Raw genomic sequence first — 25,903 nt, 5'->3', positions numbered from 1 at the left:
AATGCTTTCTTGATTTTGACTGCAGAAAGGATCTTTATGAAAGCCCAGCGATTACCAGGCCTCACCCTGCCCTCATTTCCGGGTGCAGTGCTGAGCCGCCCTGGGACATTCGTCAAACAGGGTCTCACCATGAGCCAAGGTGAAGGGAAAGTCACAGAGACCTTCAGAGAAGGAAGAAGTGTTTCTGGTGCCATTACAACCCGCTGAGCACAGAGCCCCGATGTGCTTATTCTGGAAGCATGTGATGTTCCAAATCTAGTTCAGCTAGCCTTAGGATTTTTCTTGGTAATTGAGAAAAATGCTTTTCTTTTTCTGTAGAATAGAGAGAGTGGAGGCAGAGGTTTTTGAGATGCCTTCCAGCTCTGACATCCAAGATTCAGTGGGTCTTTTATACCAACCTCTGAGCTGAGTGTCATCTCTCTCCACTTCAGCTGGGCCTGTCTGAAACCGTGTTATAAGTCGAGAGCTGATTTACGTGTGTGGTCCTTCCCTGTCTTCAAAGCATCAACCAAATGTGAGCCTGCTCAGGGAGATAATTTAGCACCTGCTAGGGGCCCCGTCTGAATTCCATTGTTTAGCCCACTGCCAATTTCCTGGAATATTTACTTCCTAGCTGGAAGGTTGTGAGTTCAAATCCCCTTAGGACCAAGTTTCATTAGCGGCTTTTCCAGATCTATTTCTCTCTCTGTGTGATGCCCACAGTCTCACTGTGTAATTATTTTAACAGACCACACATATCTGATTAAGCCATTTGAGAAGGTCTTTTCTTAGAAAACGCAGCAAATCTTAATGAGTTTAGCTCGTGTCTTGTAATATTATTTTCATTGAAGTTAAACTCCATCTAAGAAAACAAAAACATAAAATCTCTGCCCACGTTGATACAGGCAAATGCTAGCTTGTGAAAGGCCAACACCATTATTTTATTATTTTAATCTTTTATAGCCTTTGCAGCGGAGAGGGAGCATTTACTCCCAAAGATTAGTGACCATAGCTGAGATTTTTGCCCTGTTTATTGTTGTTGTGGCCAAGAACTCAGCAGAGAATAGAAGAGACACTCAGCTGGGGAGTGGAGGAAAATTCAGTGGAGGAACCATTTACAGAGATGTGGGCAGCGTGAAAGACCCGAGAGGGGATATTGAGGCACCAGCAACTAGAGGAGCTGTCTCCTTTGTGTCTGGAAGGATGGGGGAGAGAACAATATCATCAGAGTTCTACCAGAGCTGGAGGCCTGGAGGGAATGCCCACGAGTAGGTGTTTCTCTAGCCATGGAGAAGCACAGCTATTGTCTAAGATTACACGATGCTTCCAGGGAGGAAGTGGGGAATACATGCCTGTTAAGGTTTGGATCCATGTCCCCACTCAAATCTTATGTCCAGTTGTCATCCCCAGTGTTGGAGTGAGACCTGGTGGGAGATGACTGAATCATGGCATTGGATTTTTCTCTTGCTGTTCTCATGATAGCGAGTGAGTTCTCATGCAATCTGGTTGTTTGAAAGTGTATAGACCCTCCCTCTTAACTCCCTTTTTCTCTCCTTCTCTGCCATAGTAAGACATACTTTCCTCCCCTTCGCCCTTCCAACTTGATTGTAAGGTTCCTGAGGTCTCCCAGCCATCCTTCATGTACAGCCTGTGGAACTGTGAGTCAATGAAACCTTTTTTCTTTATAAAGTGCCCGGTCTCGGGTAGTTCTTTATAGCAGTGTGAGAAAAGCCTAAGACAATGCTCCATTCTTTTCCTTTGCTCTTTAATATCCTGCAGGTATTTTCCTTTGGCTGAATCCAACCAGAAACACAAAATCCAGGAACCTGAGAGATGCAGCTCATAGAGGAGAGAAAACAAGGGTGGATTGGGATGACCATTGGGTGGATCAGGAATCTATAGAGAAAAGACAGCTCCATCAGCCATTTATTGGTGAAAGATTGCAGATGAAGAGGCCATGGTTATGTATGGCTTGGTGATTTGGGCACTTCCCTTTTCTGGGGCAAACTCAGATTCTCAATTTTGTGAACAAAGAACAGTTTTTATTCTACTTGTATCATGAGAGCCACATGGAGGGGCAGTTCCATTTGCTCCTGGAAGAATGTGGCAGGCACTGGGAAGTCAGCGATAAGAAAGAAGTGAATTCCTTGGGATTAATCAGTGTCAGGCCATAGCACCCTGGGAGATAGCTTCACCAGGAGTGGGACAGCTTGACACTCAACTTCCATCTGTTCTCTCTCCCCAGCCGTGGTCACTGGATTAAAATAATGACAACAACAGTAATAAAATTGGTGGTAACAGCAGGTAACATTTGCTGAGTGATGTCCATGTACCTGGCACTGAGCTCATATAGTCTCTTATTGTGATCCTGACAAAGGGCCACTAAAGTTATCTCTAGATTAGACACAGAAATGGCATTAGTGGACACACACTCGTGATTAATAAGTGGCAAGGCCAAAGTCTAAAACCATTTTTTTTTCTTTTACTCCAAAGGTTTTGTCTTAACTTCTCCAATACCCTGCCTGGTCATCCACCCAGTCATGTGGTTCTGTCTACCAACATCTCCTGAACTCTTCACCTCCTCCCATTGCCCCTTGCCTGGATTATTGCAATAGCCACTTAAATCATCTCCCTGCCTCCACTGTCTCTCTTGTTGAGTCTACTCTTCACATAAAGAGGAGGGTTGTCCTTTAATTAAAAAACAGAGTCAGTGTATAACCCTGTTTTGAGAATCTCTGGCTCCCCAGAGGACATCGCTTAACCTCCTTTTTATCAGACATGGTCTCTTATAATATGGTCTAAGCCCATTTTACTGGAAGCATCTCCAGACAAGATCCTTCATACTCTCTAAGCTCTCTAAGTACACTGATCTTCTTCCAAGGCACATGGTATGCTATCAGGCCACCATGCGTTTGCACACACTGTAACTTCTATCTAGAGTCCCCTCCTTCCCTTTCTGTCCATGGAGAATTCCTGGTAATAATTCAATACCTGATGAAACGGTGCCCTCCTTAATAGCTCCCCAGCTCCCTCTCCCAAAGCTATTTTCCTTTTCTTTCATGTTTTTACTACCATTTATGTTTTGTCATCAAATTGCATTATGATCACATTATATACATTATGTGCTTCCCCCTCAAATCTGTGCTTTTTAAAAGAATAACTCAATCATTCTCCATACATGATCTCGCTTGGTTCAAAACCACCTTATAGGATAAATACTATAATTATATTTAATTAAAGTTGAGGAAGTGGAGACTCAGAAAGGTCAGGCACCCTGTCCAAGGCTGCACAGCCTATACAGGATGGAGCTGGGGTCTGAACCCAGGATGTCTATCTCCAGAGCTCTGCTCATTCCTGCTACTTTAGGGCACTGTTCTTGTCTCAATGCTCTGGGTGTCTTATTCTCGTGCCTTTAAATGCCTATCTTTGGATTCCCTTTCATAATGCTGGAACCTAAGAGCATGCTTACTGGATACATGCAGTTTCTCCTCCAGAATCAGCAGCCAGAGCCCAGACACTGGAAGGTATTCACTGAAGGGCACTCTGAGCTTCTGTCTACTGCAGATGTGCCTCATGTGGTCCTGAGAGACTGGGCTGCACCATGAGTGTTTATTTCCTTATGGACCCTTTTTAAGCTTTCTCTGGGTTGACTGCTAATTAGTTGGGTTTGTTCCACTTGCATTTGGTTGCCCTTCACTAGAGATGGGAGGTCACTACCAGCATATACATCCATGGAGTTCATCAAGGAAATAGCAGACTGACTGCCTGCCATCTTGGATTATAATGACGCTTATGGATGGTTCAGGACTGAGTGATGACGATCTGGAGAGCAGAGGCAGAGACACAGATGGGAAGCCAATCCTCTTACGATGGAATCTGCTCTTTTATAGACCCTGCTGTCCTTGGCTCATGCAACAACTAAAGATCTATGAAGAGAGTGTGCTTATTGTTTTGACATGCAAAGGCAAGGCTTCTTAAGCTTGACTTAAACACCAACTCCAGGGCCATTTCGTTTTACATGCTGTTAAAAATATTGTTCACTTGCCTGTAAAGTATCATTGTATCTAGGATGCCTTAGCTTAACCATCTGAAGGCTCCTTTATTGCCCCAACTGGAAGAAAAATGGGAGAATTCTTAAAGCCAGTTACAAACCCCACAGGATGTTCTCACAAGGAACAGCCTCATAAGAGATCCCCACCTTGACTGCATCGCTGACCTTACTGATCCTGTTGGCTTTGGGTCCCACATCTGTCACCTGAACCACACTCTACACCATTAACATGGGAATGGAACCTGGATACCGAGAGGAGTGCCTTCCATCAATACCTCTAAATCTGAAGTCTAATCTTGTCCATAGTTCCATAATGTAGTCTCAATAGCAGTGCTTGGAACTGGCATTCAGTTCAGTGCATAGCATTCAGTGCATTCTGCTTAGCACTTGGTAGGGAACAAAGAATGGGGCACAGAAGCTAACCTCAAGGAATTAGATTCTGGGCAGAAGGACAATCAAACTAGACAGATGTATAAGCCATGGTGTAAGCGAAGCGGTCCCTAAAGTGAACATTGCTGTGGTTACTGCCTGGTACTCATTTTAGAAGATAACTCCAACTGGTCTTTGGAAAACCACCCCTCTCTTACTCTCAGTTAATCTGGTTAAGGGATAACTGTCACTAAACCAGCTTTGGGGAAGATGTCAGAACAAGGTGACACCAAACAGGGTATCGCACACAGACTTACACACAGACACACAAACAACAGACACACAACAGTAGCAGTGATTAGTTCAAGAGTCAAAGAGTTGGCGTATGACACAAGCCAAGTCAAGGAGAGACAATGAGACTCAATTCTAGGACTGCTGGGGAGCAATCAGAGAAGAGACATCCTCAGTGTCTGGGTCCAAGATCACTGAAGGTGGAGCCTGGAGCTGCTGGGGCTGCCCACAGCAGTCAGTGCTCATGCACAGGTGAAGTAAGAAGAGAAGACAGCGCACCCTCAACACAACCTGAACCTTTGGGCCCAGCCACTACTAGAGTTTTTCATCACATGTCCATAAATCCCTTTATAAGTTACGTTTTGGACTTCAGAGAGTGTGGGGTTTCTATCATTTGTTACCAAATAATATAAAAAATGTGCTGTTAGTAGAAAAGGACCTCTCCAGTTGAAAGGAGAAGGCTTAGCCCTTTCTTTGAATGCAATTTGGATTTAGAAAAGATAGGATGCTATGGGAGGGAATTCCAGGCAAAGAGGCACCATGGACAAAAGCCAGTTGCCCATGATGCAAAAGCAAGCAGCTGTGGGCTTCCTTCAGTAGGCATGCCTTCCGAGATCATCTAAAACAGCGGTCCCCAATCTTTTTGGCACCAGGGACCAATTTCATCAAAGCCAGTTTTTCCATGGACTGCAGGGAGGTGACGGTTGGTTTCAGGCTTTTTCAAGGACATTGCATTTACTCTTAGATTCGCATAAGAAGCACGCAACCTAGACTGCCCCTTTATTGCCCCAACTGGAAGGCACAGTTCACAACAGGGTCTGTGCTCCTTGGAGAATCTAATGCTGCCCCTGACCTGACAGGAGGCGGAGCTCAGGCGGTGATGCTCCTTCCCACCACTGCCACTCACCTCCTGCTCCAGGGTCCAGTTCCTAACAGGTTCCAGACCAGGAAGGTCCATGGCCCAGACATCCACAACGTGTCTGGACTTATGCTAAAACCTGGGATACAAAGATAATTTTTAAATGTTACAAAATAATCTGGATGTTATACCTGATTTAACTATTGAACAAGAAGGGAGTCTGCAGAGAGGGGTAAATTAGACTAAATTGGCAGAAAAATCAGCAAGTTTCTGCCTACCCCTTTCTCTGTCTCTCTCCCCCTCCTTTCTTTTTTTCTTCTTTCTTTCCTTCTTTTTTTTATTCCTTTCTTTTAAAAATACTCACCAGAAGATATGGATCAACAAAGATTTTAGAAGAAAAACCAATTATCAAATTACAAATTTCCAGGTTGTTTGCAGTAGGATGATGTACGTGCTCACCTGAGAATCCCCTTAACTTACCTGTGCATTGACAGTTGTAGACTTGACTCCCAGAGTGTCACAGATGAGTTGTGACAAAGGTGAAGGCCCTTGCAACAATTATGTCAACATTCACTGAAACTAAGAGGAAGGCATGTGAGCAGAATCACTTTGTAAATATGCAAGATGGAAACAGCAGCTACCTCTCCAGAGAGGGCTCCCAAGTTTTACTGACCAACTAGAAAGTAAGTTTGAAGTGCTCGGTTCTCAATCTGTCAAACTCAAGTTCGTCATAATGGTCCTCACAATTAACAGAAAAATGCCTTTCTTCTGATGTTTGGCATGCTATTTATTTTTTCCAAGACAGGCACAATTACATACTGCCCTTTTCTCAGGCAAAATCCAATCTTTCTCTTCACTGTTCTGAAATGGGCCAAATGGGATGGTGTGGAGACGTCATCTATCATGATTCCTGCATGGTGTCTCAGAGGAGATGAGGACCAGGGACGAATTCAAGGCTTAGAGGCAACAGTTCATCTCTTTAAACTGACCTCCAGGAACCTAAATTTAAGACATCCTATTTATCCTGGGCTTTATGTCTCTATGGCAAATTGCTACTTGTCTGCCTACCGTCCTTCCTGCCCTTCATCCTTACTCGCTGTTAGAGGTAGCAATGCGCCCAGGTCAATTTCCCAGGTTCCTTTGCAGCTACTGTAGCCATGTGACCCAGTTCTTGCCAATCAAGTGCAGGTGGAATTTTCTAGGTGAAGCTTCTAGAGGGATAGTTTTCAGTGCCATGTTTCTTCTGCCTTTGTCCTGTCCTCCTGCCTGGGTTTCTCTTGGTATCATGAAGCTGCCATACCAGTCCTGGCTGTCTTTTCACTGGGTTTCTTGTTACATGAGAATATCCCCAATTTGGGCATGCCTCTGTGGCCAGGGTTTTAGTTCTTGGCATCTTTAATAAATCCACTCTACCTCTGCTTTCTTATTCAGATTTAATCTTCGGCTTTACAAACTTTATCCTGAGATTTTTGCTTGGTTATTCACAGGCTAGTTCTCCTATTTTTCAACATTTCACTAATTTACATGATTGATTTCCCTGTGATTGCTACCCAGACTTCTGTATAAAGCATCTAGTAGCTGTAACTAATGTTCGTTCTGCAGGAACCAGATATGCAGGGAAATGTTCACACGAGAAAGCCAGATGCATGCAGGCAAGGGTGCAGCTGTGCAGTCACCCAGATCAAAGCTTTAAATCACATCTGCCATGATGAATGCCTGCATGTCAGAGTTCTAACTTGCCAGCTGGGTAAATTCTGGCAGGTTTTTTCTGATGTATATTTATTAAAAACTCTTTTCTAGCATCTGTGCATTTTATTTACCCTAACCATGCTTCACTTTGTAGGAAGCCCAGAATTGAGCATTTCTGAGAGGGCGGCAATTGTAGGAAGCCCAGAATCGAGCATTTCTGAGAGGGCAGCAGTTTTAGGAAGCCCAGAATCGAGCATTTCTGAGAGGGCAGCAGTTGTAGGAAACCCATGAATTGGGCATTTCCATTTGAATTTCAGTGCATCAGGAAGGAAGAGATGCCACACTTCACTTGCTGGAGCCCGAGGAGACCCAGTAAGAAGTGATGGGAATATCTTGTTACTGAAATGCCCTTCCAGATGCTAACTGATTGCCTGAATGGGCTCTCATAGGTTCCCTGTTGCAGGAATCCAAACGAACTTGCTAATCCTGGTTTCACTGCTGATGCTGCCAACAGCACATTAATGTCAAGGTTTTTTTTTTTTTTTTTTTTTGAGACGGAGTTTTGCTCATTACCCAGGCTGGAGTGCAATGGCACAATCTTGGCTAACCGTAACCTCTGCCTCCTGGGTTCAAGCAATTCTCCTGCCTCAGCCTCCTGGGTAGCTGGGATTACAAGCACGCGCCAGCATGCCCAGCTAATTTTTTGTATTTTTAGTAGAGACGGGGTTTCACCATGTTGACCAGGATGGTCTCGATCTCTTGACCTCGTGATCCACCCACCTCGGCCTTCCAAAGTGCTGGGATTACAGGCATGAGCCACCATGCCCGGCCAATGTCAATTTTCTTTGAAGCATAGCACTGCTTGTTTCTTTCTTTTGAAACTAGGGTGCATTTTACCACTACTTGACATTTCATGTAGCCTCTTTGCTGACATGGTATTAGACTGTGAAATCAAAGCATCATTGAAACTCCTTTGTAAACTTTTAAGTTCAGGGGTACAGGTGCAGTTTTGTTACATAGGCAAACTTATGTAATGGGGATTTGTTATATAGATTACACAAAAATTAACTCAAGGTGGATTAAAGACTTAAATGTAAAACCCAAAACTATGAAAACTCCGGAAGAAAACCTAGGTATCATTCAGGACATAGGCACAGCAAAGACTTCATGACAAAGACGCCAAAAGCAATCGCAACAAAAGCAAAAATTGACAGATGGGATCTAACTAAAGAGCTTCTGCACAGCAAAAGAAACTTTCAGCAGAGTAAACATAACCTACAGGATGGGAGAAAATGTTTGCAAACTCTGCCTCTGACAAAGGTCTGACATCCAGCATCTATAATGAACTTAAACAAATTTGCAGGAAAAAACTCATACAAAAGTAGGCAGAGGACGTGAACAGACACGTTTCAAAAGAAGACATAAGACAGAAAGCTCAGCATCACTGATCGTTAGAGAAATGCAGATCAAAACCACAGTGAAACTCCTTTAGAGTCCAAATCATTTTTGAAAATCTTCGGACCACAAGACCAGTGCACTCACTTTCGACCGATCCCACATACTCATTTGTCATCTGGCACCGAGCAGGCCACTGCTTCTGTTTGGGGAGTGGGGCCTCTATTTTTTATGTGTATACCTGAGGAAGGAGTTTGCTCTACCTGAGGGACCGCGCAGTATAAAACGTACAAATTTTCAAACACTGGATTCACCTTTGGTGTGCTGAGATTTTTCGCACCATGAGACACTAGGAAATGGCACATTGATGATTCCACCTTGTATCACTCTGGTGTTGTATGGTTTAGAGAATGGCCATCCCAGTATTCGACACCATCTGAGGTTGAATTTGGACAAGTAAACGCTCACGTTCTGAATCTCCATGTACCCGTATTTCTGTCTAACACGACCAAGAAGAGACCTACAAAATTCCGAAAGTGTTACTATATGTTGCTCCTCAGTACCTAGAACTCTGCTCTGCAGGCTCAGAAAGTCCAGTGGGTTTAGTGGAAACTTACACTACAGTCTTAGCTAACTCCGCATGGTGATTTGAAGCTGAACTGTTTGGTTATTCCTTCCTTAATTATTCATTCTTTAACACCAGGCAGGAATAAGCACGGCCCTGTACATCACCTAGTGTATTCTCAAAGCATTCCCATGAAGTTGGTTTATTTTCATTGTTATCATTGAGTAGGTAGGGGTCTGAGAGCTTACACGGTATTCCTCAGGTCAAAGACCAATGCAGTGACTGCTCTCACATTTGAATTCAGGATCTCCTAAAACCAGTGCACAGAGCCTTCTCTCTTAACAATACTCCACTTCCATTATGAACCATGAAATCTCACTTTATCCAGAAGATTAAAAAAAGCAAGCAAGAAGTTAGCCTGCAGGAGGGCAGAGCTACAGAGTCTTCACCCTTATCATATTCACCGCCGATGACTGGGTGGAATTCCGGGAGCCATTATGTTTCTTTCAGAGACCCAGGGCACCCCTATGTCTCACAATTTTTGAGCATTCAAAAATATTTGATATGTGATACATTACTGGCATTGGGTCAAATAGTAAATATAGTGCAGAAGTTAAGAATATGCCTCATGTAAATTGTTTCAAAAGACTTTAGGCCTGGAGCATCAGATGAGGAAACACCACAGAACTCACGTGGCTGTTCACATGCAGGGCAAGCATTCATCCTATCAACCTCTCTATTTTTCCTGTAGGATCAAAGTTTTTCAAAATAAAGATGCTTTTAAAATATACTTCACTATTTATTATTACAGTCTTTGAAAAATTTGGAATCAATGTAAATGCTCACCATTGACCAACTGGATAAAGAAAATGTGATCCCATTTGTCTATTTTGGCTTTTATTGCCATCGCTTTTGGTGTTTTAGTCATGAAGTCCTTGCCCATGCCCATGTCCTGAATGGTTTTTCCTAGGTTTTCTTCTGGGGTTGTCATGGTGTTAGGTCTCATCATGGATTAAATCTTTAATCCATCTGGAGTCTATTTTTGTATAAGGTGTAAGGAAGGTTCCAGCTTTCTGCACATGGCCAGCCAGTTTTCCCCACACCATTTATTAAACAGGGAGTCCTTTCCCCATTGTTCGTTTTTGTCATGTTTGTCAAATATCAGATGGTTGGAGATGTGTGGCGTTATTTCTGAGGCTTCCATTCTGTTCCATTGGCCCATGTCTCTGTTTAGGTACCAGTACCATGGAAATGGGATCTAATTAAAAGCTTAAAAGCTTCTGCACAGCAAAATAAACTATCGTTAGAGTGACCCGGCAACCAACAGAATGGGAAACATTTTTTTGTGATCTACCCATCTGACAAAGGGCTAATAACCAGAATCCACTAAGAACTTAAACAAATTTATAAGGAAAAAACCAACCCCATCAGAAAGTGGGCAAAGGATATAAACAGACACTTTTAAAAGAAGACATTTATGCAGCCAACAAACATATGAAAAAAAGCTCATCACTGGTCATTAGTGAAATGCAAATCAAGACCACATTGAGATACCATCTCACACCAGTTAGAATGGTGATCATTAAAAAATCAGTAGACCACAGATGGTAGAGAGGATGTGGAGAAATAGGAATGCTTTTAAACTGTTGGCGGGAGTGTAAATCAGTTCAACCATTGTGGAGGACATGTGGCGATTCCTCAAGAATCTAGAAATAGAAATTCCATTTGACCCAGCAATCCCATCACTGGGTATATACCCAAAGGAGTATAAAACATTCTATTATAAAGACACATGCACATATATGTTTATTGTGGCACTGTTGACAATAGCAAAGACTTGGAACCAACCCAAATGCCCATTGAAGGTAGACTGGATAAGGAAAATGTGGCACATATACACCATGGAATACTATGCAGCCATAAAAAAGGATGAGTTCATGCCCTTTGCAGGGACATGGATGAAGCTGAAAACCATAATTATCAGCAAACTCTCAGCAAACTGACACAAGAACATGAAAGCAAACACCACATGTTCTCAGTCATAAGTGGGTATTGAACAGTGAGAACACATGGACACAGGAAGGGGAATATCACACACTGGGGCCTGTCAGAGGATATGGTGGTAGGGGAGGGATAGCTGGAGTTGGGGGGATTGGGGAGAGATAATATTAGGAGAAATACCTGATGTAGATGATGGGGTGATGGATGCAGCAAACCACCATGTCATGTGTATAGTGTATATCTATGTAACACACCTGCACATTCTACACATGTACCACAAAACTTAAAGTATAATAAAAAAAATGTGGTACCTATATGCCATAGAATACTATGCGGCCCTGAAAAAGAATGAGATCATATCCTTTCCCGCAACATGGATGGAGCTGGACTCCATTATGAGCAAACTATCACAGGAACAGAAAATCAAGTTCTCTGCATGTCCTCACTTGTAAGTGGGAGCTAAAAGATGAGAACAAATGGACACCCAGAGGGGAAGAGCGCACACTAGGGCCTGTCAGAGGGTGGAGAGTAGGAGGAGAGAGAACTTCAGGAAAAATAACTGCTGGGTACTAGGCTTAGTACCCGGGTGATGAACTAATCTTCACAGCAACCCCCTGTGACATGAATTTACCTATGTACAAATCTATACGTACACTCCATAACTTAGGAAAGAAAAGAAAAAGGAAAAATAATTAGGCAGTCTAAGCCTCAGTTTCTGCGTTTGTGAAACAAAAATAATGGGCACCACACTGTGTGATTGTAAAGAGTAGAAAGATGAATGCGTGAGGTGCTTCCTGGCGTGGCTGAGACAGACAACAGTCCCCTGACTATTCCCTCGTTCATTCGTGCTGCACTGAGCATCCACGAAGCCAAGCATTATGCTGAAAACATTGCAGACTTTGTCTCATTTCATGCTCATCCTGAAGATCTAGATAAATAAGACGTAATTCTGGTTGTCAAGGACTCCACTGTTTTCTGGAGGCTGAAGGGCACTTTGCAGATTATAACAAATCAGATAAATAGCACCCAGATGGGCCAAGTGATGAAGCCAGCATCACCCGGCTCCTTAGCGGTAGAGTCAGCAAGGAACCAAGGCCTCTGGAACCCGACGGCTGTTTCCACATCACTATGCGCTCTGGTTTGTGGAATGACTGTGTTTGATTAGACACTCTGGTTTGTAGAATGACCGTGCATATGTAGAAAAGCTTAACTACTACTCCAACGTTCTTCAAAAGAGAGGGAGCTCATTTGTGCAGTGCACAGACGTCCCTTAGATAGCAATGAACCTCTTGGTAAGGAAGTTAACCTCTTTCCAGCTCTTTTCCCCATCATTCTGGTTACCTCAAGGAGAAAGGCTTTTTTCCATACAAGATGTCTTTAAATCCTTATATTTGCTTACCTCATTCTTCATGGGAGACTGAGAGTCCGGACGCAGAGCCTTCGGTGGGCAGTATGTAGTGAGAATTAATAACATTGCTTTATTTCCTTCTTGGTTGTGTGTAGGGCTCTTTCTATTTACTGCAAACAATACCAGTTTTCACTTAACAGTAGTGTAATCATGCTTCCTTTCAAAATGCATGTATTGGTAAAGAAAGCAAGTCGATTTAATAAAACGGTTCTGTTTGCCTAATAGTGCCAGTTACAATGGCTGAAGTGGGAAGACTGACCTAGACAATTTCCTGAGATAGAAAAGCCTCTTAAATGAAAAAGTGAAATTGGATGAAGTGCTGGGCTTTGGATGGTCATTGGAAAAGCAAATTGAGAGTGTGACTGCAATCGCTTTTACTCCACAAAGTCACTTTCCCAGTGTCAGGGAAACTGAGGGGAGAGAGTCTGAGAGAGATGGCTGGTTTGGGCTGGGGAAGGGCGGATTCTGCACTGTGGACTCTGGTGAGTAGCAGGTTCTCGACACTGCAGACTGGCTGTAGATTTGAATTGATGGTTCGATAATGCTGTGTGTGGTCCACTGGGGGACTTTGCTGTGTGCTTGCTAAGACTGTGCTTCGTATCTGAGGCATTTATTTCCTAAAGACAGTTAATGCCAGCCGGGTCTCACGGCCAGGTGAGTTGATTAAAACTTGGCAGGCACAATTGCTATTTCTAATGAAGAAATCACTGCCGCAGCATTTTTTCCCCCTTTAAGTAAGAGAGGAGGAAATTGTGAAAAATCAAAGCCTGAAATAGATTTTTGACAGCAGCTCTTAATTTCCCTCTTTTAATCAGTTTTTACAGAGCACCTGCCCTCACCATGGCATGGGAAAGAGCAATGCTGTTTGGTTTTTCCTGCTGCCTTGTTCTGCTGTGAGTATCTTTATCATTCATCTTCGCTCAGGAGGTAGGAAGGATTGAGATCTTCAAGAGGAGAGATTTTAGAAGTGTTAATGGGACAAAGTGGACATTAAAAATCAATTAATAAACTTAGGCATGTGTGTAAGGATTTAATGCTTTTATTCCACATAAGGACAGAGATCTTGTCTCTCTCATTCACTGCAATGACCCCAACTCCTGAGACGTCGGATTCTCCATACGTATCTTTGAATGAATGCACAAGAGTGTTTCTGCATAGGAATTAGCAGGAAACAGCAGGGAGGATGAGATGCACAGCTCCAGAGGTTACAATGCGCAATGCCTAGGGTTCAGGCTATGCGAAGCCTGACATCAGTATTCTCAGGGATACTCGATATTCCTGGGATAGGGATGGAAGGGCTAACCAAGTCACACCACATTCCCTCCAAGAGTGCTCCCTTCTGTATGTCCTCAAGGACTCAGTGTACCATTGGTGGGTGCCCTGGTGTACCACCCAGTTCCACCAGCTCAATGCTGAGATTCTCACACCACCATTCCACCAGCAGCTGCTAGAAGCACTGAGAGCCAACACCTATCACCTGTCACCTGAGTCTCTCTTTTGCACTTGCCCTCAACAGCAGGGAGCCACCTTGCCCAAGTTTCTGTCCCTCCTCTGAGCCAGTGACTGGTAGACAGAGCTGTATAAAGTCCCAGCCCCTGGAGGGAGCAATGCTGCAGGACGCCTCAGGCTCAGTCTCCCCAGGGACACCCTGAGGACTTTACTGCGTCTGCATCACAGTTTGACTTTTCCGTCTACCTTGTTCTGCTTCCTCCGTTCCCCTACAGATGTTTATCCCAGTAACTTCCTGCATATAAATGCATCTCAAAGTCTGCTGCTTGGGAACCTGACCTGCAACAAATAGGAATACAAATTCCCAGTGGAGGGTGATACTGTGGTTTATTTGGCTGAACTCCAGGGCTTTGAGATGGAAGTGACAGAAGACCAACCTATGCCAGCTTAATGGATCCATGACCTGGAAAATTCAGAAGGAGGGGCTTCAGGCACAGCTGGATCCAGGGGTTCATGGGATGACATTATAATTTCACCTCTCCCCTTCATCTCCCTTTCCTTTAGGTTACCTTCAGTCTCAGGCAAACATGCAAAGCAGTGAAAAGAAAGTCCCCAGAATCTAGAGGCTTAGCGTCTAGTACCTCTTTATAAAATTTAACTGAATTTGATTTAAAGTTCAGGGGTATATGTGCAGGCGTGTTATGTAGGTAAACTTGTATCTTAGGGGTTTGTTGTGCAGATTATTCAGTCACTCAGGTACTAAGCTTAGAACCTATTCATTCATTTTCTTGATTCTCTCCGTCCTCCCACACCCTACCCTCGCACAGGCCCCAGTGTGTATTGTTCTCCTCTTTGTGTCCACATGTTCTCATCATTTAGCTCTCACTTGTAAGTGAGAATATGCGGTATTTCGTTTTCCGTTTCTGCATTAGTTTTCTGAGGATAACGACCTCCAGCTCTGCCCATGTTGCTGCAAAGAGCATGATACTGTTTTTTATGGCTGCATAGTATTCCATGATGTATATGGACTGCATTTTCTTTATCCCATCTTTCATTGGTGGACATTTAGGTCGATTCCCTCTCTTTGCTATTGTGAGTAGTGCTGCAGTGAACATTGATGTGCATGTGTCTTTGTAATAGAACACTTTCTATTTCTTTGGGTATATACCCAGTAACAGGATTTCTGAGTCAAATGATAATTTTGTTTTTCGTTCTTTGAGGAATCATCACCCTGCTTTCCACGATGGTTAAACTAATTTACATTCTCACCAGCGTTGTATAAGCATTCCCATTTCTCCACAACCTCTCTAGCATCTGTTATTTTTGACTTTTTGACAGTAGCCGTGCTGACCGGTGTGAGATGGTATCTCACTGTGGTTTTGATTTGCATTCTCCAATGATCGGTGATGTTGAGCTTTTTTTCACATGCACATTGGCTGCGTGTATGTCTTCTTTGGAAAGGTGTCTGTTCATGGGAAAACGTAGACACAGAGGGAAACAACCAACACTGGGGCCTGTCAGAGGAGGGTGGAGGTGGGGAGAGCATCAGGAAAAAGAGCTAACGCGTGCCAGCTTTAATATCTAGGTGATGGGTTCATAGGTGCATCAAACCACCGGGGCACACGTTCACCTGTGTAACAAGCTGCATATATACTGCACGTGTGCCCTGGAACTTAAATAAAATCAAAAAAAGAAAAGCATCTGTTCATGTCCTTTGCCCACTTTTTAATGTGGTTGTTTGATGTTTTCTTGTAAATCTGTTTAAGTTTCTTATGGATGCTGGATGTCAGACCTTTGCCAAATGCAGAGTTTGCGGAAATGTTTTCTCATTCCGCAGGCTGTCTCTTTCCTCTGTTGGTGATTTCTTTTGCTGTGCAGAAGCTCTTTAGTTTCATTAGATCCCTTTGTCAGTTTTTGTTGCAATTGCTTTTGGTGTCTTCATCATGAACTCTTTGCCCATTCCTACTCTGGAATGGTATCGCCTAGGTTTTCTTGCAGGGTTTTTATAGTTTTCTGTTTTATATTTAGGACCTTACTCTATCTTGAGTTAATTTTTCTCTGCAGTATAAGGAAAGAATCCAGTTTCAACATTCGGAATATGACTTCCTGGTTACCCCAGCACCATTCATTAGACAGGGAGTCCTTTCCCCATTGCTTGTCAACTTTCTCAAAGACGAGATAGCCGTAGGTGTGTGGCCTTACAGTGCCCTCATTCTTAAGAAAGCAATTCTTTTCCTTGTCAATTTAGAAAAAAAATTAAATGTTGCAGTTTTGATGACTGCAGTTATTTGGGACACATGGCCCGACGAAAAAACAGTCACTATGGACAAAGACTGTGAAACACGTGCATTGGTCAGGCCTGGTTTGAGCGCTCACAGTCGGATCTGAGAAGGAGAGACACACATCCTCTGAACTACATGTACAGCAGCAGGAAGGGACGGCACTGCAGAGAAGGGGAAGCTGAGAGCAGGGAAATGGAGCAGGACATTGTTTAGGAAACAAAAATTAACTTTGGGAGACAGATGAGTGAGGGATGAAAGGAAATGCTCATGGAAGGAGTGGAGAAAGAGAAACGGGGAAGGGAGAGAGACAGAACCGGAGCCTGGGAGGACGAGTGCAGGAGCGGGAGGCAGGAGATGCAGAGGATTCCCAAGGACGCCCTGCAGTAGCAGTTCCTCAGCTGAGGCCATTGCTCACCAAGCTCGGCTTTTGCTGTCTCATATTCATCATCAGATCGGAGTGCATATAAAGCAGTTTTTGATGACATCAGAATGGGACTTCATGGTTCAAATACTAGAGACTTGTGTTGCCCACAGACTGATATAGACCTTGAGGTGTGGGATGGGGTCAGGGAGGCGGCTCGCCTTCGGAATCCCACTGCTGAAAGACACACTTGTCTTGGGAGAAGTTGCCCAGAGAGCAGGCTCTGAGATGGAGACTGGTGTGCAGCATGTTTGCAGGGTTTTGCCCTTAGAAGTGACTTGTGGAAGAGAGGAGGAGGCAGGATTGGAAAGAGGCAGGAGCTGAAGTCTGAGGCAGTTTCAAATTTCAACAACAGCCTCAGCTGACCTCAAGGGGAGCTCTGGAGTGGGGTGACCCTTCAAAGACACCCCACTCCGAGGCAAGGGTGCCTGGCCTCTCCACCCTACCCTGAGGAGTGACTGGAGGAAGCCTCCACCTGGGAGGCAGCATGATCTTGGGCAAGGTGGCTGTGTTCAGCTGGGGGAAATTTCAGAGGTTGTCAGCCACCATCACCTCCCTCCCACAGGGGTGATCTGGGCAGCACACCATGTCAGCATGACATCCATACCCTCTTGCAAACACCGAGATGGATCCAGGTAAGGCATTGGAAGGACTCCAGGTTATATGTGAAATGCCTCTGAGTCCCTTCTGGTCCAGTTTTAGGCTACGCCAAATCTTATCCAAGTACGAGTTACGTGAGGCTGGGCGTGGATTTGAGCTTATTCATCCGATAAATGGCTGTCTAGATTTTGCTGAGCTCTGAGACTATAACCACTTCTAGCACATTCCACTCCGTGTTGGTCAAACCACTCAAGATACTCTGTGACAAGGTGGAAGGAGAATGGGGTGCATATGCAATATGGATTCAGAAGACTCCACCACACACTACCCACCTCTGGTGTCCTGGCCTCCCCCTTTAACTTGTGAACTTCATCTCTCAGGAGGTGTGGACTCTTGGGTGACTTACCTGAGGTTTCAGAATCAGGAAAGGGTAGAGTCTTGCAGCTCTTACGTCCATCATTTCTCCATTAACACATATTCCTGGTGCCTGCTCCCTAGAGGGAGTGCACTCATTAACTGGGTAGATGTTGAAGCAGGTGTTTCCAGAATGGTGTTCACATATCCCTTCTCCACACTTCCCTTCTCTGCCCTGAATCTAATGGGGTGTGTCATTCTCAGGCTCCTTCATGCACTGGATGCCGGAAAGATTTGGCCAACAAAAGACAAGGGTAGGAGGCTGTTTGTTTTTCTTTTTTTTGATGGGGTTTCACCATGTTGGTCAGGCTGGTCTTGAACTCCCAACCTTAGGTGATCCGCCCGCCTTGGCCTCCAAAGTGCTTGGATTAGAGGCGTGAGCCACCACACCCAGCCTCTGTTTGTTTTTCTTATGCAACTTTTGTTTTAGATTCTGGGGGTACCTGTGCAGGTTTGTTACATCAGGATACTGGGTGACACTGGGGTTTGGGGTGCAATTGAATCTGTCACCCAGGAAGTTTGCATAAGTACCCAATGGGTAGTTTTCCAACTCTTACTTCTCTCCTTATCTCCTGCCTCTAGTAGCCCCCAGTCTACTATCGCCATCTTCATGTCTGTGAGTACCCAATGCTCAGCACTCATAAGCGAGAACATGCATCATTTAGTTTTTCTGTTTCTGCACCACTTTGCTTAAGGTAACAGCCTCCCGCTGCCTTCATGTTGCTGCAGAGGTCATGATTTCATTATTTTTTATGGCTGTGTAAGATTCCACGGTGTGTATGTCTGACATTTTCTTTATTTACTCCACTATTGCTGGGCGCCTGGGTTGGTTCCGTAACTGCTATTATAAATAGTGATGCGGTGGACAGAAGGGTGCCGGGGTCTTTTTGGTAGAACAGTTTGTTTTTCCTTAAGTATATACCCAGGAGTGAGATTGCTGGGTAGAAGACTAGGAGCTTTAAGGGCAAGGAGAAAGTGGAAGTCAGGACATTTCTCTCTCTCTCTGTGTTGGACAGCGCCTCACACAGTGGCCGTATCTCCTCTGTGCCCCCTGCTTTGACGCCCGCTCCTCCCAGACATCTGTAGCTTCCAGTTTGGGTAAGATCACCTCCTTCCTGTTGCCTCCATCGCTAGAGATGCACCATCTACAGGTTGCCTGAAGAGTTCCTCTTAGGGTTTCAAGTTCTTCTAATACTGCTGGAGGTTTTTATGGTATTGTTGTGCATATACAGGTGTGTGCGTGCAATCTTGCACATTGTAGTGAACATGCAGCGTCTTCTCAGCTAGTACCCTGCATTCAGTGTGCTCTGTTAAACTCGATGGTAGCTCTGCTTTCCTGACTAGATCCTGACTTACATGTCATTGAATGCATCGAAGCAATCATCAAAGTTGGACAAGTGAAGATCTCAACGATCACTGGTAAATGCAATAATAATGGGTGCAAATCCAGTCTAAAAGCTCACACGTGCAAGAGTTCACATAATGTTTCCATGGTTATTTCTCATTTCTATTGCAAGCATCCACGCTGTTGCCAAATGCACATCAGTCTCAATTCTCTTGGGTTCTTCCACACAGTCCTCCTGCCACCCCCCCTTCAAGCCTGTGTGCAGAGCTCTCCCTACATCCCCGTGGCTTGCCATTACGAGTGTTCCAGAGGGAGGTAAAGGGGTATCTGCATCCATCATGTAGCCAGTGGACATCAGCAGGCATCTTGTCTGCCTGGGCTTCAGCTGTGGGTCGGAACAGGTTTCTCTACATTGTGGATCTTTCCCATCCACAAGTCACCTCCAAATCCAGCAACCTCTTAGATGTGCCCGTGCTATTATAGGATATACGACAAGCGTATTCTGCTCTTAGGTCATCCTGCCCAGAGAAATTCCACAGTGTTGTTTAAGATCTTCTTTGCCTCCATGCACCGTGCGATCATTTCCCCTCTAAGTTCTGACCTCTAAGTAGAACATGAGTCATGGAACGCCCAGCTCCTCACTCTCCAGGTCTCTTCAGCGTTTCTAGCATCCTCTCTCTGGAACACAGGGAAACAGAACGGTCCGTTTGGTTCAGACACTCACCATCTCTCTTCCCTCCTTGTTTTCCTCTCAAATACCAACCTTGCCCCTTTTGAGGAAGTGTCTTTTCATCCTGAGAACCGGAAGTCCCACTCGGGTGTTATCGTGCACACTCCACAATCTGTTACTTCTGTGTGCATGAGCCTTTTCTGTTTCCTCTTGGACTAGATTTTGTAAAAGTGAGTTTAGGCAACAAGTGTACCGGAATCACGGAGGCTATTGACAACAGAGGTTAGTGCTGTGCCCTCATTGCACGCCCGTACTCAGTCAGGCTTAGTGAAGTGACACCTCTTTTTCATTCTGGGATGAGGCAAAGTAGCTGTTCCTGTCGGGGACATGTTTGTCTTGCGGAGCATGGAAAACAGAGGTGTTGGAACCATGCCATATCCTTCAAGCGGCTGCCCCAAATGCCATACATCACTTTCGCTCACATGTCATGGCTTAAAGCGAAGCACACATCCAAGCCTGATTTCCATATGGCAGGAAAGAACAATCCTATGAAAAGAAAGGTCAGCAGGTATTTGGAAAATAAAATCGTAAACTCTACCACACTTTAAAAAACCAGTGCTCGGAGGACAGTGTGTCCATTCACCTTTATGCTGAACATTGAGAACAGAAGAGAATAGTTCGTGCTTGAATGGAGGAGAAAAAGGGGGTAAAGAGAAAGAAAGGGGGTGGGGACTACGTTAATGTTTGAAAACAATGACTCCTTGTAAACTGTAACCAGAATATTGGCCATCCCGTGTTTGCGCTGAGCCATTCTTACTGGGACTTGTCCATTACCAGATATGAGCATTTGGTTCAAACAGAGGCTCTCTCACTGCTCTCATGTATTCAGTAATTCCCAATGTCCCAAATCCTGCTTCACTTCCCTTTCTACCTGGCTCCCAGCAACACTGATTGTCGAGGAGAGTGTGCAGCTGGTGGCTACTGGAATATTTTTAATCCTGTGCTGGGCCTAGAACCTAGAGGCTCAGAATGAGAAGATCATGGACAGCAGAGATGGCCAAAGTCATTCTGCACAGAATTTCGGTGAGAAAGCTTCAAAGCGGATTCCATGCAGCCTGTTATACAGAGGACTGATGAGTGTGTGCATTGCTCTGTGAAATTATGTCTCAGTGATCCTGGTCTTGTTTTGGTTGCAATTTTATGTCAACACTTAATTGAATGGTGATTAGGGATATTTTTTAAATTACTTATCGCTGTGTCCTCTCATGTACAACACAATAAGTGTACAGTGCAATGAAATGGAACATACCATGCTGTCACTTACCCAGGTGTCGGATCTGAGTACAGAACATTCCTTTTCTTTTTTCTTTTTTATTGCACTTTAAGTTCTGGGACACATGTGCAGATCGTGCAGGATCGTTGCATAGGTACACACATGCCATGGTGGTTTGCTGTCTCCACACCCCCGTCACCTACATCAGGCATTTCTCCCAGTGTTATCCCTCCCCAACCCCCCTGCCCCTCACTGTCCCTCCCCTAGTCCCCACCCCGCAACAGACCCCAGTGTGTGATGCTCCCCTCCCTGTGTCCATGTGTTCTCATTGTTCAACACCTTCCTATGAGTGAGAACATGCTGTGTTTGGTTTTCTGTTCTTGTGTCAGTTTGCTGAGAATGACGGTGTCCAGGTTCATCCATGTCCCTACAAAGGACACAAGCTCATTCTTTTTTACTGCTGCACAGTATTTCATGGCGTATGTATGCTGCATTTTCTTTGTCCATTCTATCATTGATGGGCGTTTGGGTTGGTTCCAGGTATTTGCTATTGTGAACCGTAAAAGCATTCCCTTTCTTCCAACAGAGGCCCACATGTCCCCTCCCAGCCAGGACCCACCCCCGCCCGAGGAAAAGAAGGATTCTGACCTCTAAAACCAGGGACTTGCGTCTCTGTTTTTGGACTTCATATTAATGTCATACATACTCGGTTATGCCTGGCTTCTTTCCACCAAAATCACATCAGGGAGACACGTCTCTGTTTTGCATAAAGGAGTATTTTCGTGTTGTTGTTGCTGTATAGTATCCGTCACGTGAATACAGCACACATCGTCTATTCTATGGGTGGGTATTTGAGTTGCTTCCAGTGTGGGACTCTTAAGCATAACTTTTCTCTGCACCTATCTGCACATGTATTTTCAAGATCTAGAACCAGAAATACCATTTGACACAGCAGTCCCATTACTGGGTATATACACAAAGGATTATAAATCATTCTATTATAAAGACACATGAACACATATGTTTATTGCAGCACTGTTCACAATAGCAGACTTGAAACCAATACAGATGCCCACCAGTGATAGACTGGATAAAGAAAATGTGGTACACATACACCATAGAATACAATGCAGCCATGAAAAAGGATCAGTTCATGTCCTTTGCAGGCACATGGATGAAGCTAGAAATCATGATTCTCAGCAAACTAACAAAAGAATGGGAAACCAACCACCACACGTTCTCGCTCATAAGTGGAAGTTTAACAATGAAAACACATGAACACAGGGAGGGGAACATCACACACTGGGGCCTGTTGGGAGGTGGGGACCTAGGGGAGCCGAGGGGAGGGATAGCATTAGGAGAAATACCTAATGTAGATGATGAGTTGATGGGTGCAGCAAACCACCAGGGCACGTGTATACCTATGCAACAAACCTGCACGTTCTGCACATGTACCCCATAACTTAAAGTGTAAAAAAAGAAAAGAAACGAGCATTCAGCTCCTGAAGGTACGCACTCAGGAATGGGATGTCTGTGTCCTACTGTGTTGCAATGTGTGGCTTTAGTACTGAGAAACATTTTTCCAAAAAGTTCATGTCAGTTCACTTTCCCACCAGCAGGTTAAGAGAATTTTCATCATTTCACATCCTTACCAACATTTGGTGACGTCAGAAGGTATTTCTCAAAATTTATTTCTAAAATTTGAGAAATATGAGAATGTGCAAAGTAGAAGTCATCACTGGCCGTGATCCTTCATTCATACTCAATCTCTATGAACACTTAGGCATTGTACGTATCCAAGAATAGGCTAAGCTGTTACACCCCAAAGACTTGAACATTTAGTGGTACTAACCAGGCAAAGCATGTTTCTCTCTCATGGAGCTGTCTAGGGAAGGTGGAAGGGCTGTGCTCAGTGGGGGTATTCAGGGCTCCAGGATGGTGGGGAGGCTCTGTCATCCGTAACCTGTGGCTTCAAACTGATTTATAGTTGCACCATTCCCAACTGGCAGGAAGAGGGCATCATCCTTCCCAACTGGCAGAAAGAGGGCATCCTCCTTCTCAACTTCAGGGAGGGGAGCATCACACACTGGGATCTGTGGGGCAGGGGGGGATCTAGGGGAAGGACAGTGTGGGGCGGGGAGTTGGGGAGGGATAACATGGGGAGAAATGCCAGATACAGGTGATGGGGAGGAAGGCAGCAAACCACATTGCCATGTGTGTACCTATGCAACAGTCCTGAATGTTCTTCACATGTAACCCAAAACCTAAAATGCAATAAAATATATATTTTAAAAAAAAGAATTTATCTTCCATGAAATGATTCAAATCCTCACATTCCATTGACCCCAAGTGTGTCAACAGCCACACCTGGCTGCAAAGAAGTCTGGGAACTTTGGGAGGCCGAGGTGGGTGGATCACGAGGTCAAGAGATGGAGACCATCCTGGTCAACATGGTGAAACCCCCTGTCTCTGCTAAAAATACAAAAAATTAGCTGGGCATGGATGGTAGCACATAGCTGTAATCCCAGCTACCCAGGAGGCTGAGGCAGGAGAATTGCCTGAACGCAGGAGGCAGAGGTTGCAGTGAGCCGAGATTGCACCATTGCACTCCAGGCTGGGTAACAAGAACGAAACTCCATCTCAAAAAAAAATAAATAAATAAAAAGAAGTCTGGGAAATGTGGACTCTGGCTAGATGACATGTCCCCAGCTTAAATCCAACAGGTTTCATGATGAAAAGTAAAAGGAAACAAAGGGGTTAGTGGTGGAGCATTCTCTATCACAGACATGTATCTTCAGGAATTTATCTGTGTATAAATATGATAAATACATTATTTACTCTGTTTCTTAAACGTACCAAATTATAGGTAAACCAAAGACCATTTTAATCTCATTCTTGCTTTTACCTCAGTTGTCTCAAGCTGAGGAGGTAACTATGATAAGGCTAATGTATATACTTCAAGTTCATTTTTATATCAATATATATGTATGTGTGCCATTACAGAAAAATCACAAATGCACACGGTTGATTTTCTGTAAGTGATGTGTTAAAATATTTTAAAACTTGCTTTTATCCCTCCTACTATGTTTCTGAGATCTATTCATGTGGATACAAACGCATCTGATTCATTCCCTTTAGCTGCTGAAGAGTATTCCGTTATGTAAACTGTCTGAATACCACTCAGAAGTGCCCCTTCTTGATGGAAACTTATAGTGTTTTTGAATGTTCACTGTCACAAATAATGCTGCACCTTGAAGTCCTGCACATCAGTGCTCATCCGCACCCAGGAGCTTCCACGCTGCTGTTAAGGTTGGAAAATACAAATATGACTATATTATCCTGTTTTAAAAACTTGAGTAGAAAATAAAATATAATTTTACATATATGAACATATCATACCTTTTGATGATACATGTGGCAGCTGTGATTAGTTTTGACAGCATGTATCAGACAACCCAAATAACAATTTTTTAAAAACTTGAGTGATGGAATACTATTCTCTCATATGAAAGTAGTCTGGATACAAACTTTCAAGGGTCTCCAGGGCTCTTTCACGGGCTCCATTAAATAATCAGGATTCCAGATTCTGAGAAGATACTGGCTTTTTCCTCTGCTATCTTTAGGCTGAGATTCTCATCCATGTGCCCTCAAGATAGGTGCCATGGCTCTGACCATCACGGCTACACTTCAGACAGGAAGAAAGTGGAAGACTGAGGAGCAAATTACACACATCAGCTGCAAAAGCCATATTCAAAGAGCTGTCCCTAAAAGCTATCCAGTGTGGTCTCCTCACTTGTATCTTACTGACCCAAATGATGTCACAATTAAGTGATGTCACAGTTATTCCTAGCTACAAGAGACACTGGAAAATGTAGCTTTTGGCTGATGAGAATAAAATCTATTTCCTAGTAGAAAATACATGAAGAATGGATATTTGATAATCGTCTTGTAGTCTCCGCACAGTCCTCATTCCCAATAATACAGAGATTCTTTTTCTTTACGGTGCATTGTTCAGAATTTTAAGTACAAGCAACAAACATCAGCACTGAATGACTTAACCATAAAATGAAGAATAAGAAACATGGAGACTCTTCAGGGGAGAAAAAGTAGACTTGGGATGAATCATCCTGGAACGGAGGTGAACATCGTACTGCAGAAGCAGAAGCAGGACACCTTTGCTGTATGTAGCAAGCAGAAAATACCGAGCTCACTGGCTGAAATTGCCGTACCTCTGTGGGAGGTCGCCCCTGGAGGAGCCAGGCCCAGACTGGCCTCCTTCACTCAGCCATGCTGCACCCCCAGCCCCTGCAGACAACTGAAGTTGATGCTCTCATCAGCACTGAAGTTGGGTTCTTAGCTCTGCCATTTCTCATGCCCACTCTGTGCCTCAAACAACATGGTCTTGTATGTAGAAAATCTTACAGACTCCACCAAAGACATGTTACAGCTAATGAACAAATTCAGTAAAATTCAGTATTGCAAAATCCACGTACAAAAATCAGTAGCATTTCTATACACCAGCAAAGAACTCTCTGAAAAAAAAATTAAGAAAGCAATGTCATTTACAATATATAAAAAATAAAATAAAATACTGGGAAATAAATTTAACCAAGGAATAAAAGATCTCTATAATGAAAAGTGTAAAACATTGATGAAAGACACTGAAGAGGGCCAGGCACAGTGGGTCATGCCTGTAAGCCCAGCACTTTGAGAGGCCCAGAAAGGTGAATCGCCTGAGGTCAGGAGTTCAAGACCAGCCTGGCCAACATGGTGAAAACCCATCTCTACTAAAAATACAAAAATTAGCTGGGCGTGGTGGCATGCACCTGTAGTCCTAGCTAC

General features: G+C 44.0%; 1 protein-coding gene and 1 long non-coding RNA gene across 3 annotated transcripts in view; one reads left to right on the top strand and one right to left on the bottom strand.

Annotated features, from left to right (window-relative positions):
• Positions 1–25,903, top strand: part of TMEM132D (transmembrane protein 132D) — an 880,461-nt gene that overhangs the window by 469,446 nt on the left and 385,112 nt on the right. The gene's annotated exons all lie outside the window — the stretch shown is intronic.
• LOC144577702 (uncharacterized) lies at positions 642–24,834 on the bottom strand. 2 transcript variants are annotated; one of them, XR_013522220.1, is made up of 4 exons: positions 24,461–24,834; positions 6,030–20,334; positions 5,598–5,688; positions 642–4,090 (listed from the first exon to the last, which is right to left on the bottom strand). It is a non-coding gene; the product is annotated as an uncharacterized LOC144577702 (long non-coding RNA). The 2 variants fall into 2 exon arrangements; XR_013522219.1 differs by having other exon boundaries at positions 642–5,688.

This window comes from Callithrix jacchus, chromosome 9 (genome assembly GCF_049354715.1).
Source record: "Callithrix jacchus isolate 240 chromosome 9, calJac240_pri, whole genome shotgun sequence".
Lineage (NCBI taxonomy): Eukaryota > Metazoa > Chordata > Mammalia > Primates > Cebidae > Callithrix > Callithrix jacchus.
This window is presented reverse-complemented; position numbering and strand designations above follow the sequence as displayed.